This window comes from Phoca vitulina, unplaced genomic scaffold, assembly GCF_004348235.1.
Source record: "Phoca vitulina isolate PV1807 unplaced genomic scaffold, GSC_HSeal_1.0 scaffold36, whole genome shotgun sequence".
In the NCBI taxonomy this organism is placed as follows: Eukaryota; Metazoa; Chordata; class Mammalia; order Carnivora; family Phocidae; genus Phoca; species Phoca vitulina.
This window is the reverse complement of record NW_022589739.1, coordinates 10,097,496-10,112,912: the sequence shown is the minus strand read 5'-3', so window position 1 is coordinate 10,112,912 and position 15,417 is coordinate 10,097,496. Positions and strand designations below refer to the sequence as shown.

The 15,417-nt window shown below is 47.0% G+C and overlaps 1 protein-coding gene across 1 annotated transcript in view; it reads right to left on the bottom strand.

Moving 5' to 3' along the window:
• DCHS1 (dachsous cadherin-related 1) overlaps window positions 1-7,946 on the bottom strand; it is a 34,973-nt gene extending 27,027 nt beyond the window's left edge. The window contains exon 1 of the mRNA XM_032427122.1: window positions 7,871-7,946. The gene's annotated coding sequence lies outside the window, so the exon portion shown is untranslated. The remainder of the gene's footprint in view (window positions 1-7,870) is intronic.
• Window positions 7,947-15,417: the final 7,471 nt, after the last annotated feature.

The following is a 15,417-nucleotide window of genomic DNA, read 5'->3' as shown; positions in this document are numbered from 1 at the left end:
GAGAGATGGAGAAAGGGAGAAATGATAAGGGAGTTGAAGGGAGGGAATCCTAGCAAGACAATGGAGGCCTGAAGAAGAGAACCCATGGGAGGAGGGGGACCAGGTATGAGCGGTCTGTGACAGCCCAGGTCAGTAGCAGTGGGATCAAGAAGACACAGATAAAAGTGGTGAGGTTGACAACACTTGGCCACTGACCCTTTGGGAAGGGTGGTGGAATGCAAGCGTCCAGATTGACTTCCAGGGTTTTGGCCTGGTTACTAAAGTGGTACCATTAGGACACCCCAGAGGAGAGAAGCCATTTCTCAGATGCCCATTGGGAACTCCACGTGGCAATGTCCCAGGCACAGTTGGATTTGCAGGTCTAGAGGTGAGGAGAGAGGTCTGGGTTGGAGATAGGGATTTGGACAAATCCAGGGGTAACAGAAAACCATGGGTATGGAGACCCATCAGCAAGGATGTACAGAGGGAGAAGAGGGTCTAGGATAGTACCCTGAGGAGGAGTCACATTTAAGGGGCAGACTGAGGAGACCTTTATTCTTCTTGGAGGAGAAAGAAAAAAAAAGAGTCAGTATCACAGAAGTTAAGGAAGGAAATATTTCAACAAGAAGGGAGGGATCGATAGTGTCCAAGGCTGCAGAGACTTCAAATAGGATGAGGGCTGAGAAGTGGCCATTGATTTTAGCAGTAAGGAGTTTGCTGGAGATCTGGGGAGAATAGTTTCAGGAGAGTCCGAAGGGTGCAAGCCTCCTGCAGTGGGGAATGATAGAGAATAAATCAACTAAACAACTCACCATAGACCAGACATCAGCATAGAGTGATTGATCAATACACACTGCACTTCTACAATAGGGAGGCAATATATCACAGTAGGGTAGGACAGGATGAAGTGGTGAAGACGTGGACTTGGCCAAACCAAATGTGTTTTGCCCAGCTTCACACTTTCTAGCTGTGTAACCTCTGGCAAGCCACTCAATTTCTCAATGCTTCTAGTTCTTCCTTTATAAAATAGGGACAATAATAGTACTTACCACACTGTGTTTGTGGTTAGAATGGTGTCTGGCACACGGTTCTTGTTTTGTAAGCACACAGGTGTGATTAGAAGATGGGCTCTGCTGTGAGGCAGACTTCAGTGGCACTTACAGTGTAGCCCCAGGTGAGTTGTTCAGCCTTTCTCAGTTTCCTCCTCTATAATGTGGGGATTAAAGTGCCCACTTTATATGGTTGACAGGAGTGTTAAATGAAAGAATGTTACCAAAAACTTAGCACATCACCTGGCACACAGTGAGGGCTCAATAAATATCAGCTGCTGTTGTTGTATGCCAGACACACAAAATAACCCTCAGACAAGTGTTAGTTCACAGATGAGGAAACTGAGGTTCAGCGGGTGGCAGAGAAATGTGGGACCCAGCTCTGATGGACTCCAAAGCTAGTGCATTGTTACCCTATATTACTTCTCTGCTGGAAGGCTTGGAATGCTCTGATGAAGGGTCATGTCACTGGCCAGGCAACACAACAGGGAAGGAGAGCAAGCAGAATTCTGTTATAGGAGAATAACTCAGGCAAAGTGCACAAGGTGGGTTAGAGGAGATCAGTGATGAGGATACTGCCAGGCCAGGCAGAGGGTCAGGTGGGCATGGACCCAGGTGGTGAGACAGGAGAAGGGACCAGAGGATGCTTGGAGGTCTCTAGGAGACAAAGAGAAAATGGGAAGAGGCAAACTCAGGGCATGCATGTGAAATGATTCATTAATCGATTTATTCAACAAATATCTATTGAAGATGGGCCAACCATCATACTAAGCAGTAGAGATAAAGCAGTGACTTGGACAGATGGGAGTCCCTGCCTTTGTGGTGTTCACACGTAGGCAGGGCAGGGTGAGGGAGAAGGGGTGGTGGTGATGGGCAGCAAGGGCCTCTTCCTAAGGTCTGACCCTGACAATCAGAGTTTGGGCTGCAGAGGAGGCCAGCGAGGCTGGAGCAAGCAGAGGAGGTGAGAATATAGCAGCAACCCAGAGATACCAAGAGGGAAGAACAAATGTAGGGAAGTGAGAGGTTGAGGGGCAGGAGAATACAGTAGAGGGACGGAGATGTCGGAAGGAAAATTAGCTAAGTTAAGAGTTGAATCCTTAAGAGTTGTTTTCTTTCTGAATTCTCAAACAACTCTCTTAATATTACCTCCATTGTCACCAAAGGAAAGGGGAGTTCAGAGAAGCTAAGGTCACCCAGGTGGCAGATGATGTGGCTGGAAGGTCAGAGGGGGAGCCTCCACCCCCCTCTTTTCCTCCCTTTCCTTCTCCTCCTCCTTCCTCACCAACCAAAAGGGTGGTGCCGTCTGGGCTCTGATAGATAACAGCTCCTTCTATGAGCAGCTTAGAGAGAAACATAAACAAGGACATTCTAGTGTGCCAAGGGAACACAGAGGGGCATCCTGACTCACACTTGGGGGTTATAGGCTGACTGATGGGAGGAGGAGCTCTCTCACCAGGGGACACAGGAACTGAGTAGTATCCCCTCCCAAGTGTCAGTAGTTGAAAATTCTTGGAAGTCAGAGGGTTACCCAGGAAACATGGGCCCTAGAGCCGAAAGATGGGGCAGGCAGCAGGAAGCCAGGAAGAAGATGGGATCCAACAGCCTGAACACCTGGGAGGGGCTTTTGCTTGTAGGTCGCAAGGCATCAGAGAGTCCAGTCTTGCTTCTGTTGCCACTGATAGGCTGGACAGGGAAGAGGAAGAGGGCACAAGTGTCTGGGAACCTGATATGGGGAGGGGCAGGACAAAGGGTGCCAGGATTTGGGAGGGCCCAGAGTGGGTGTGTGTGCGGGGTGTTGGAGAAAGGAGCAGCCGACAGCACCTCCCAGGAAGGGGACTTGGTGGAGCGAAGTGGATGGTGGGCATATAGGGCCTTGTGGCCTAATGGCAGGTCACAGCTTCCTCATTTTCCTCTCCCTCCAGGAGCCCAAATGGGCACCTGGTGCAATATATTTGAATCTGCAAACTTCTGGTGCTCCTTAAATAATTTGCCAAACTGAATGAAAGAGAAATAAAGTACAGAGAAGGAAAGCAAGAGGCTCCAGGAAAAGAGAAGCCCAGGTAAAAGGCAGGGAGGAGGGCATAGGGTGAGGAAGGATAGTTTGTGTGGGAGGGGAGCGGCAGTGTCTCCAGTGGGATACATGGGTATGTGTGGAAATGTCTCAATTGTGTAGGCTGCTGAGACCAGATGTCAGTCTTCTGAAGAGTGAGTGAGGGTGAGGTATGTGCAGTGAGGGGCCTCATTTACTCATTCATTTGTTCATTGTCATGAATGTGAATGTGGAGGGCCCCTGGGGACATGACAAATATAATATGTAACCCTGCCATCAAGAGGCCCCAGCCCAAAGATACAGAACAGGGAAGAGGCAATGACAAGAGTGAGACAAGAGGATCTCAAGCCTGCATGCTCAGTTTGAGAGTCTCCTAACTTGTCCTATAATTCCTAGGTTTGAGACTAGATCTGAGGATGGGAAGGGGCTAGCCAGAAGAAGAGGGGAGTGAAGGGCTTTTCTGGGCAGAGGGCAGTATGAGCTAAGGTCCAGAGCATGGAAGAATACCGTGTCTCTGAGGAACTACAAGGAATTCAGTATGGCTAGAACTTCCAGTGTGAGGAAGGTAGGGAAATGAGACAGATGATGAGGCTGGGGAAGCTGAGGAGAGTCAGATCCTGAGGGATCTCATAAGCCTCAATAAAGTAGACAGTTCACCCAAGATAATGGAAAGACACTGCAGAATACCAAGCAGGGAATGCATGGCTAGACTTGCACTTTAGAGAGATCCCTCTTGCTGCAATGAAAAGAATGGACTGGAAGAGGGAAAAGTAGAAGTCTAGGGAGACAAGTTAGGAGACTCTTGCAGTAATTTGTGTGGAAGGATGGTGAGGTGAGTGCTGTAGCTGGGGCCATGGAACAAAGGGGATGGGATGCCAGAGAGACCTGGAAAGGAGGTAGGACCAGCAGGTTCCGGTGACTTTCTGGGTTGGAAAAAGACATGTGGAGAAGGAATTGGCTGCAGTTAATTTCTGGATGTGTAGCTTGATAACTGAGTAGAGATGGTGGTTTGGGGGAGGAAGGAATGAGTTCAGGTTTGGACATTTAGGGGCTTGTGAGCTATTCAGCAAAGATCAGGTAGGAAGCAGATATGGAGGTCTGGAGGTCAGAAGAGAGGTCTGGAAGAGGTAGATATTTGGGAGTCATCAGCCTATACAGGTGATAAAGCCCTGGAAATGAATGAGATGGATCATCTAGAAGAGTGTATACAGTGAGAAAATGAGAAGATCCAAGTCAGAACCCTAAGGAATGGTAACATTTAGGGGCTCCCCAAAGGAGCCCTCAAAGCAGAGTGGGAAGGAAGGGTAAGGAGGAGCTCTGGGGAGAGAGATGCACGGACCTCATCCTATGGTAATCATCTGTTTATCTGCCTGTCTCCTCCACTGAGGTTTAAACTTCCTGAGGGTAGGAATAGTGTCTTCCCTCTCACAGTGTTCCTATCATCTAGCAGTGTGGTTGGCACTAGAGAGCTCACTAAAGGTGGACAGAATAAAATCGTGGCTCAGAAGCCATAAGAGTGGCTCAAAGGGAAAAGAATGATCAACAATGTCAGACCATGCCAAGGGGTCAAGCAGTTGAGGACTTTTGAAAAGAACCTCTAGTTTTGGCAGGTGAGAAGTCACTTTCTCTTAGGAGAGCCATTATACTGGAAGGTCGGGAAAGGGGAAGTGGGAACAGCTCCATGCAGAAGACCCTTTCACAGTGAAGCAAAGTGAGAGATCACTTTTCAGACACTCCTTGGCCACTCTTTGTCCCATTGTTCTTGAGCCCACCCATCCCACAAAGTCTCAACCTAAATTCTCAACCACACCAAGTGGTCGGTAATTTCCAATAAGCTAAGCTTAGCTTAGTTTAGCTCATTGGGGATTACCAAGTTAAGGGAGGCAGGGGAGACTGGAGGCTCTGTGTGTGCTCACAGGAGGAAGGGGTATAAAGGGAGAAACTGGAGACATGGATAAGACATGGCATAATTAGTTGAATTAGGTCCCCATGGAGGTGGGAGGGGATGGATGAAGTAGTCTTAAATAGAAGAGACACCTCTTCATAATTATAGGAAAGGAGAAAAGATTGAGGAGAATGCAGATAAAAATTTGAGGAAGGAGGCAGGAAGCTGAGGGAATTCATACTGGATGGCCTCACTTTTCTCAGTGAGTGAGACCAGCTTATCTACTCTTACTGCATCCCTTTCCTTCAACCTCCACATCCATTCTGCCACTGAGCCCTGCTGACCCCGCTGCCTACACAACTCTTGAAACCATCTACTTTCTCCTTCTCTGCTGCCCCCACTCCAGTTCGGGCCAGGGTTCTCTCCTCCTGGCTTCCTGCAAGAGCAAACCATCCTCCTTTTCAGAGCCTGCCCTTCAGTCTTCACACTGTCAGACTGGTAGTTCTAAACCAGATCTGATCATATCACACTATAGCCTCAAATAATTTGGTGACTCTCCATTATTTTTGGATTAGATAATCTTTTTCCTATGACCTACAAGAACTGCATGATCTAACTAACTGTCTATCCACCTCTCCCAGACTTTCTCACCTCTCCTCACATCATGCTATCAGTGCCAGGCTCACTGGGTTGCTTTCTAGCTCAGATATACAATGCTTTCTGCAAGTGGACTTTTCCATGCTTGCTCCCATGGCTTTGAATATTCCCCATCCAGTCCATCTCATCGCCGCCTCTCCTCTGCTAACTCCTTACTTATCCATCAAGCTTAAGCACCCACACTCACCTGATAACCTGTAAGCTCCATAAGGGCAAGGACCATGTCCAGTTCATTCACCCTTGTAATGCCAGCACCCACCACACTGCCTGGCACAGGGGAGGTAATTAATATGGGTTTGCTGAATGAATGAACCAGTGGTTTGACTACTTAATCTGCTGTAAACAATGGGACGAGGGATGTGAAGTTAAGGAGTATGAAGAAAATAGAAAAAAATTTTATTTATTTATTTATGGAGGGCCAGTTGAGGGTGGAATTTATAGAAGCATCACCTGGTGTGGTTGAGAATTTGGGTTGAAGCTTTGTGGGATGGTGGGTGGGTTCAAGGACAATGGGACAGAGTGGCCAGGGAGTGTCTAAAGGGATAGTCCTGGGTGTGTAAACTGGAAGGAAAGTACAAAGCCAGAAAGGGGCAGATCAGGAGAAAGCAAAGATGTCAAGGGCAAGAGGTCCTTATGAGGTTGAAGAGTAAGTGTAATGGGAGTGAGGGCATCTGAGAGCTGGAAGGACATAGGCAGCTACTGGCAGAGAGTGGAATGGAAGAGTTTACAACTTTAGAGATGGACCAGTTCTACAAAGTGGTCCTGGGAGGGAAGTAGAACATAACTGGAGCTAAGGAGCTCAAGAAACTGTGAGGCTGGGATATTAGAAGGACACTTAGCATCATGGCAGGATATAGGGTGAGGGGAAGACTGATCCAGGTCTCCAGTTTTCAGGGAACAAGAGGTTAAGCCTGGGAGGTCTATGGATGAGAAGGAGTAATGGTGTGAGCATCGTAAGTTAATGGGAACTTGTTTAGCAATTGGGACAGCTCACTCCTGGTGTATTCATGTCACCTGAAAGTGTGTCTCGTGGGTTGTACAAGCGAGTGTGTGGTAAGGGTGATTGTAACACAGCCTCCTGTTGGTGTCAGGTCCCTGGGGCACCTGCTATGTATAGGCAGCTGTGATGAAGTATAACCTAGATGATGGGTTGGCTGTGCCAGTGTCTGCAGGGAAGTGCTGGCAGTAATAGTGTCTCCCGTGGTATGTGTTGGCCTTGACAATGAACCTGTGGGAATGTGTTGGCTGCACCAGTTCTGCAGTGGTGTGTGTTGTCCTGAGAGCATCATCTGTAGGTGTGTGTTGTTAGCTCTGACACTGCTTCCTGGGGGGGACGGGTGATGGCTGTGAAGGCATTTCTTGTGGATGTGTGTTTCCTAGGACTGTGTCCCTTGTGGGTTGAGTAGGGCTATGACTGTGTCCCCTGTGAGTATTTGAGGAGTTGACATAAGTAACAATATTTTTCTGGCCTATGACCCCATGGCTGCGGGCCCAACCCATGCCACACTGAGTTCATTGTGCTTCTAGACCTCCCTCTCCCCACCCCCTCCACGTGGGACCAGGCCTGCAGTGACCTCCCTCTGTCCCCTGAACAAGATTCTGATGTAGGCATCATGGACACAAACTCAGAGCACCAGTCTGGGTGACCCACCTCCACTTCAGGCTTTGCCTGTATCTCCTCTGTTTCCCTTTACTTCTCCCCCTTAGTTTCTTTGTCTCTGTCTCACTTCGTCTCTGTCACACACCCATCCTCCACATTCTGACACATGGTTCCCACAGAGGTAGACAACACACACACACACACACACACTCTCACTGGGACTGGCTCACCATGACACACACTCATTCTGACCCCCACACCCTCGGAGTGACACGCACATGCACACACAACCAGACAGATACACACGGACACACAACCTCCCAGTGACACGCACTGACTCACACTCTGCCGATGCACTCACACTCGGAGTAGCACACACACGCCCTGCCCGCACCCCGCACCCACACCCCCCTCACACTTTCGCCGCCGCACACCCGACTCGATGACACACGCACACAAAGACCCCCAGGCCCTGCCCCCACGCTCACGTTCACGCTCGCCCTAGTCCCGCAGGCCCAGGCCCCCCCTCCCCCATTGTCTCCGGCTCAGAACAAAGCCCCCGGCTCCACCGCCGCCGCCGCCGCCGCCCGGGAGAGGCCAGCGGGCCGGGCGGGCGCGGCCGGACGGGCCGGGCGGGCGCGGGCACTGACCTCCGCGCGGCGCGGTCTCCCTCGCCCGGTCCTGGGGCGCAGTCCGGCCGCGGTCAGCCCCCCGGGCAGCGCCCGCCCGCGCGGGGCCTGGGGCCGCGCATCGTCCGCCGCCGCTGTCTCCGGGCCCGCGATCAGCTCCGGGCAGCCGGCCGTCGGTCCGTGCGCCCCTGGCCGTCGGTCCGTCTTTTCCCCGCCGCCGCCGCCGCCGGGGCGCCGCCTCCTCCACAGCCGCCCCGCGGAGGATGCGAGATTCGCCGCCGCGGCCCCGCGCCCCCTCCCCTCCCCTCCCCCGCCCTCCGCGCGGTAACCCGAGCCCCCGCCCCTCCGCCCGCGGAGCCCCCGCCCCCGCCCCCACCCGCGCTCCGCGCCGCCGCCCCCCCACCGCCAGCCCGTCCTCCCTCCGCCCCTCGACTTCCCGGCCCCAGTCCCCGGCGCCGGATCCGGCCCCAGCGCCGCGCGGTCCTCACGTCCCCGTTCTCGGTCACTTCGCCCGGCCCCCTCCTCCCAGCCCGATCTCGACATCCTCTCCCACGTCCCCTTCTTCCATCTTCTTTCCCAGCCCCTATTCCCCCATCGTCCCCTCTTCTCCCTCACCGTCCTGTTCGCCCTCTTGCCCAGCCCTTCTCCCTTCCACCCTTTTCTCTCCACCTCCTCTCCCTTTCTCCCCATCCCCTTCTTCTCACCCCTTCTCCTCACCCTTTTCTCTCCACCCCCTTCTTCCCATCCCCTGCCCTCGGTCCTCTCTCCCCAGCGTCTTTTCTATTATCAAATTCTCCTCATCTCCTTTCTCAACCCTTCTCTTACACCCGGCTTCCTTCCCCATCGCCCCATCCTTCTTTTCTCTTCCCCTTTCTCCCCAACCCCTTCTCACTTCCCTTTCTCCCTGTCTCCTCCTCATCCCCCTTTCCTCCCACCTCTCCCCATTCCGTTCTGCCTTCGTCTTTTCTCTATCCTTCTCTTTCCCCATCCTCTTCTTCCATCTTAATCTTTCCATACCCTCCTAGTCACTTCTGTTTATCTCATGCTCTATCCCTTGTCCCTTCTTCGTTGCTTAGCCCTCTTTCCCTCCCCTCTTCTCTCATCCCAAATTTGAGGCTAGAGATTGGAATGAAGGTATTGGAAGGAGGAGATTTGCGGCTGCTGGTCTAACTCAGGGTATAGTCCCCAGAAAAGGAAAATGAGATGGAAGCTGGGCAGGGAGTGGGGAAGGGGCTTGAGGGTCAACTTGGGAGAGAAAATGGGAAGATGTGAAATCAGAGCTGGAGAGTATCAAAGAACTGGAAGAGTTTGGCCCTTTCCCTCCTGTCCTTCCTTTTGACTGTGAGTAGGTTGAATCCAAAGGTATTCTGGATTTGAGAGGTGTACAAATGGTACAAAGAAATCAGGAACTTCTGGGAGAAGAAAACAAAGTTTCAGTTAAAGCAGAAGGGGGTGTAATTTTGAAAGGGAAGACTGAAGGAGAAGCTGGAATCCTTGAAAATATCCAGGTTTCTGGCTTGGGCAGCTGGGTGGATGGCAGTGACTTTCCTGTGCTAGACAAAAGGAGCAGGAGTAGCTTGCAGGGGGTTTATATAGAAAGATGATGACTTTTGCTTTGGGCTGCTGACTTTGAAGCGCCTGTTGGGTAGGCAGGTTTGTAGCTTAGAAGAGTGGTCTGGGATGGGCATAAATATTTGGGAGTCATATGCAAATACTGTATAAGCTTGAATATAGGGTGAGGTTTTGCTTTTTTGTTTTTCCAAAATCTTCCCTCAGGAAAGAGGGAGTAACCTTACATTTGAGTTCTTACAAAGTCTCTCATATTACAGGGTTTGCTCTCATTTATTTTGAACAACAAACCACTGGATAGGGCAGTATGGTATGGTGACTAAGCTTGTGGACTTGAGCCAGACTGCTTGGCTTGGGGTCCAGACTCTGCCATTTACAAGCTTTGTGGCTTTTGAAAAACTACTTAACTTGTCTCTGCCTCAGTTTTCTCATCTATAAAGTGGGGCTAAAGGATTAAATTATTTAATATATATAAAGTACTATATGTACCTGGCACATAGTAAATGCTCAATAAGTGCTATTTTTACTGTTTGGGCAAGATGGATTAACCTGAAATGTCCTCAACAATGCTATCTTGGATGCTTGTGTAGGTCACTTGCCACAGAATCCATTGTCAAAGAAATTTAACACGGCTTTGGTAACTATTCCTGGTAGTATGACCTCACAACTGCATGTGTTGGATGTCTCTAAATATGCTTTTTAAAGATTGCTTTAAAAAGTAATACAGTAGTACTTGGGAGGGGCTTCTGGGGTGCTGGAAGTGTTCTATTTCTTGACCTTAGTGATGCTATATGAGTGTTTCACTTTATGAAAATTTATTGAGCTGAACACTTATGACTTGTGTCCTTTTCTGTATGAATGTTATACTTCAATAAAAAAATTAACAATTAAAATTATTTTTAAAAGGCAATAATACATTAAGGGATTTTTAGAGGTCATGAACACACTCTTGCTGGATGTAGGCCAAAAACCAACTGCCTTAGTGTGATGCAAATGGCCCTTGTGACTTGGGATAAAGTTTCCAGTGACTGAATCAAATGTGGATTCAAATTGTTCTGTGTCCTGTCCCAAACTCTTCACTTGGAATGGAGAGAAGGTCATCAATTCTGAGAAAATGGGTAAGATGGCTAAAAGTGACCCTAATAATAAGAAAGACACTGCTTTGGAGATGCATGTTATGAGTATGCATAAGATGGTTTACTGAATTATGAGAATGGAAAAAAGCAAATTTGGGGCACCTGGGTGGCTCAGTTAGTTAAGTGTCTGCCTTTGGCTCAGGTCATGATCCCAGGGTCCTGGGATCGAGCTCCACATCAGGCTCTCTGCTCAGTAGGGAGCCTGCTTCTCCCTCTGCCTCTGCCCCTCCCCCCCCCACACTCATGCTCACTCTCTCTCTCTCTCCCTCAAATAAATAAATTTTTAAAAAGAAAAAAGAAAATTTATAAATCAATATTTATTTTATATATGAATTTAAATATATGTGTAGTAAATTAACTAATAGAAATAGACTTTTGACTGTTTCATACTCATCCCTAAAGGTATAAGTTTTCAGGTTGGTCAAAAAGCTTTTCGGATTTTCTCATTGGAAAAATGAGGTGTCACCTTAGGTTTGGGTTGCTTTATTTGGTAAATGTGACAAATGGTAAGAGAAGTTAAGGGAATGAATATGATTGTTCAGGGGCAGCATGTACATTGGGAAGAGAAGGGTGTTTAGGACAGATCCTGAGAAGCTCCAACACTTAGAAGTTGAAGAGAGGAGGAACAGTGGAGTGAGGAGTGGCCAGACAGGGAGAAGGAAGAAAGGGAGGCAAGTGGTGCCATCGAAGCCAAGGGAAAGACCAAGAAAGAAGTCACAAAGCAGAGAGTGGTCATAAGGGTTGAATGACACAGAGGAGGCTAGAGAGGTAAGGACTGAAAAGTGTCCACTGGACTTGGCCAGAGGTAGGCTGCTGGTGACCTTGGGGACAATGGGGTAGGTGGAGTGGTAGGGGTTGAAACTAGTCAGTACTCAGTGAAAGAATGAGTGAGGGGTGAGGGACTGAAGACTTGGAGTACAGCCTGCTCTTTAAAGAGGCTTGACTGCAGGCAAGGAGAGAGACCGATAGCAGGGGGCGGGTAGACAGGTATTTTAGGAGGCCAAAATTTTTCAAATGGGAGAACCTAAATGTATTCCTTGCTTCCTTTATCTACCAAAGACACATGCAAATGCCCACTATGTGCCAGCTTTATACTTCAGATACATAGCTAAGATATGACTAAAGAGTAAGCTGTGAAGACACATCTGCAAATTGGCACTGGGGAGTATAATGATAGAGGATAGTATGGGATTGTGGACATAGAGGGGATTCCTCATCCAGCCCAGGGTTGGGATGTCAGCCAATGGTGTCACAAAGATGATACTGGAACTGGATCTAGTAGGATGAGTAGAAGCATAGCAAATGGAGAGGTTGGAGAAAAGACTTTTGGGCAGAATAAACAGCAGCACCATGTTCAAAATCACAACAGCATGAAAGAAAATAGTTTCTGATCATGGAGGTTGGTGTATAGGTGGTAGTAGTGGTGGTCCTGAGCAGACTGAGTTAGCTGGAGTGTGGGGCATATGGGCTAGTGTGAAAGGAGAAACGAAGAAAAGTAAATGGGACCAAATCATGGAGGATATAATATGTCATACAAAGGGTCCAGGCTCTGAGGAGCCATGGAAAGCTTTATTTAATACAGGAAATGAAATGATTAAGTTATGTGACATCAATTTCATTAGGGCTGTAATACTGAGGATCAAAGGAGACCAAATAGGAGTTAGTTTCAGTTGCCTAGCTTATCCTGTAATGAGAGTCTAAACTAAATGGTAATAGGATTAGAAAAGAAGAGTAAGACATGAGAGAAATTACAGACTGACTAGAAGGAGTAGTGACATAGGAAGATTCTAAGATGCTTTCCATGTTCTTGGGTCATATAGTAGTGATGTTATTCATAAAGTTGGGAAAACAAAGGAAGAGCAGGTTTGTGAGGAGAGAGATAAGATAATAATGAATTTAGTTTTGGAAATGATGAGTTTAAGATATATGTGAAATGGCCAAATGAAGATGTCTAGCAGGTGGTTGAATATAAAATTTGGAACTCAGAAGAGACTGCTGAGCTGAGGATAAATATTTCAGAGCCACCAGACTAAGGGTGGTTATGTGGAACCATGAGGATGGATGTGGTCACCTATGGAGAACATGTAGTGAGAAGAGGGTCTGTTAAGGGGTGGGTAACAGAAGAAGATTCATAAGAAAGATTGGGAAGAAGCAACCGACAAGGTAAGAATTGAACAAGAGAGCAGTGTCCAATGTATTATCATACAAGTCAAGGAAAGAAGCAGCTATAAGAATGAGAATTGTCAGGCACCTGGGTAGCTCAGTTGGTTAAGTGTCTGCCTTAAGGACTCAGGTCGTGATCCCAGGGTCCTGGGATGGAGTCTGTGTTGGGCTCCTTGCTCGGCGGGGAGTCTGCTTCTCCCTCTGCCCCTTCCCCCAGCTCATGTGCTCCCTCTCTCTCAAAAATAAATAAATAAAATATTTTTTAAAAAAAGAATAAGAATTGTCAACGGAGTAAAAATACCACAATAAGATGAGGTATGGCAGGTTTCTATTAGATTTTGAAATTAGGGTATAGCTGATGATCTCAGTGATCAAAAGAGAAGAAGTGAAGAACAAACCTGGAAGCATGACACTTCTTGAATTCAAACTATACTACAAAGTTTAGTAATCAAAACAGTAAGGTATTGACATGAAAACAGGCACATAGATCAATGGACAGAATGAGGAGCCCAGAAATAAACCCATTTGTATATTGTCAATTAATTTTCAACAAAGAATATACAATGAGGAAAGGATAGTGTCTTCAATAAATGGTATTGGGGAAGCTGGATATCCACATGCAAGAGAGTGAAACTGGATCACTAGCTTACACCATACACAAAAATCAACTCAAAATGGACTAAATTCTTGAATGTAAGACCTGAAACCATAAACTCCTAGAAGAACTTCAACATAGAGAGCAAGCTCCTTGACATTGGTCTTGGCAATGATCTGGATTTGATGCCAAAAGCAACAAAAGCAAAAACAAACAGCAAAGGGAACCATCAACTAAATGAAAAGGCAGCCTATGGAATGGGAAAAAATATTTGCAAACCACATATCTGTTAAGCAATTAATATCCAAAACATACAAGAAACGCATACTTAAAGGCAAAAAACCCATAACCTAATTTAAAAATGGGCAAAGGACCTTAACAGATATTTTTCCAAAGAAGACATACAAATGACCACCAGGTATGGGAAAAGATGCTCGACATCATTAATCATCAGAGAAATGCAAATCAAAATCACAATGAAGTATCACCTCACATCTGTCAGGATGTCTGTTATCAAAAAACAAAAGAAAAAAAAAAAACCCCAAGAGATAGCAAATGCTGGTGAGGATGTGGAGAAACAATGAACCCTTGTGCAATGTTGGCGAGAATGTAAACTGGTATGACCACTATGGAAAATATATGGAGGTTCCTCAAGAAATCAAAAACAGAACTGCCACATTATCCAGCAATCCCACTTCTGGGTATATATCTGAAGGAAATGACATCATTATTTCAAGGAAATATTTGCACCCTGTGTTCATTGCAGCAATATTGACAAAAGCAAAGACATGGAGACAATCTAAGTGTCCATCGACAGATAAGTAGATAAAGAAAATGTGGTATAGATAGATAGATAATAGGGGCGCCTGGGTGGCTCAGTTGGTTAAGCGACAGCCTTCAACTCAGGTCATGATCCTGGAGTCCTGGGATTGAGTCCCGCATAGGGCTCCCTGCTCAGCAGGGAGTCTGCTTCTTCCTCTGGCCCTCCCCCATCTTGTGCTCTCTCTTTCTCATTCTCTCTCTCAAATAAATAAAAATATTTTTTAAAAAAGATAGATAGATAATAGAACAATATTATTTAGCTTTAAAAATGACAGGAATCCTGCAGTCATGACAACGTAGCTGAAACTGGAGGGCATAGTTCTAAGTGAAATAGCCCATATGGAGAAAGACAAATACGGCATTGTATCACTTACATGTGGAATCTTAAAAAAAAAAAAAAATTGAGCTCATAGAAACTTGTAGGATGATGGTTACCAGGGGGTGGGGGAATGGGAGAAATGGGGAGAGATTGGTAAAAGGTGCAAACTTTCAGTTAGAGGACAAGTAAGTTCTGAGGATCTAATGTTCAACATGGTAACTATGGTTGATAATACTGTATTGTATAAGTGAAATTTGTTAAGAGAAAGACAGGGGGCACCTGGGTGGCTCAGTCGGTTAAGCTGCTGCCTTCTGCTTGCTCAGGTCATGATCCCAGGGTCCTGGGATGGAGCCCCACGTCAGTCTCTGTTCAATGGGGAGCCTGCTTCTCCCTCTGCCTCCTCCCCCCCACTCATGCTCTGTCTCTCTCTCAAATAAATAAAATCTTAAAAAAAAAAAAAAAAAAAAAAAGGAAAGAAAGAAGAGGCGGAGGAATCCAGGCCACAGAGAGAGGAGGAGGGAGCAGAGGTAAACTGTAGTGATAGCGTGAGAGTGAAAATGGAATGGTATGTGAAAGAAACCCAGCTGAATTCACTGAGGAAAGAAGGGCAGAGATTTTGGCTCGCGGTACCAAACCTGGGAGACGACTGGCAGATGGAATGGGAACTCAAATACCATCAAGGCTTACTTTGTATCTCTAGTTTCTGTTTTTCATTTTATTTTATTTTGCTTCATTTTTGCTTACGATTTAATTTTTTTAAATTTTGGAGTAATTTTAGATTTATAGAAAAGTTGCAAAGATAGTATTGAGAGTTCCCATATACCCTTCATCCTCTAAGGATGATACCCCTCATTCCTCTAATGATAACATCTTATATAATTATGATACATTTGTCAAAAATGAGAGGTTAACATTGGTACATCGCTGTTCACTGAACTCCAGACTTTATTCTGATTTCACCAGT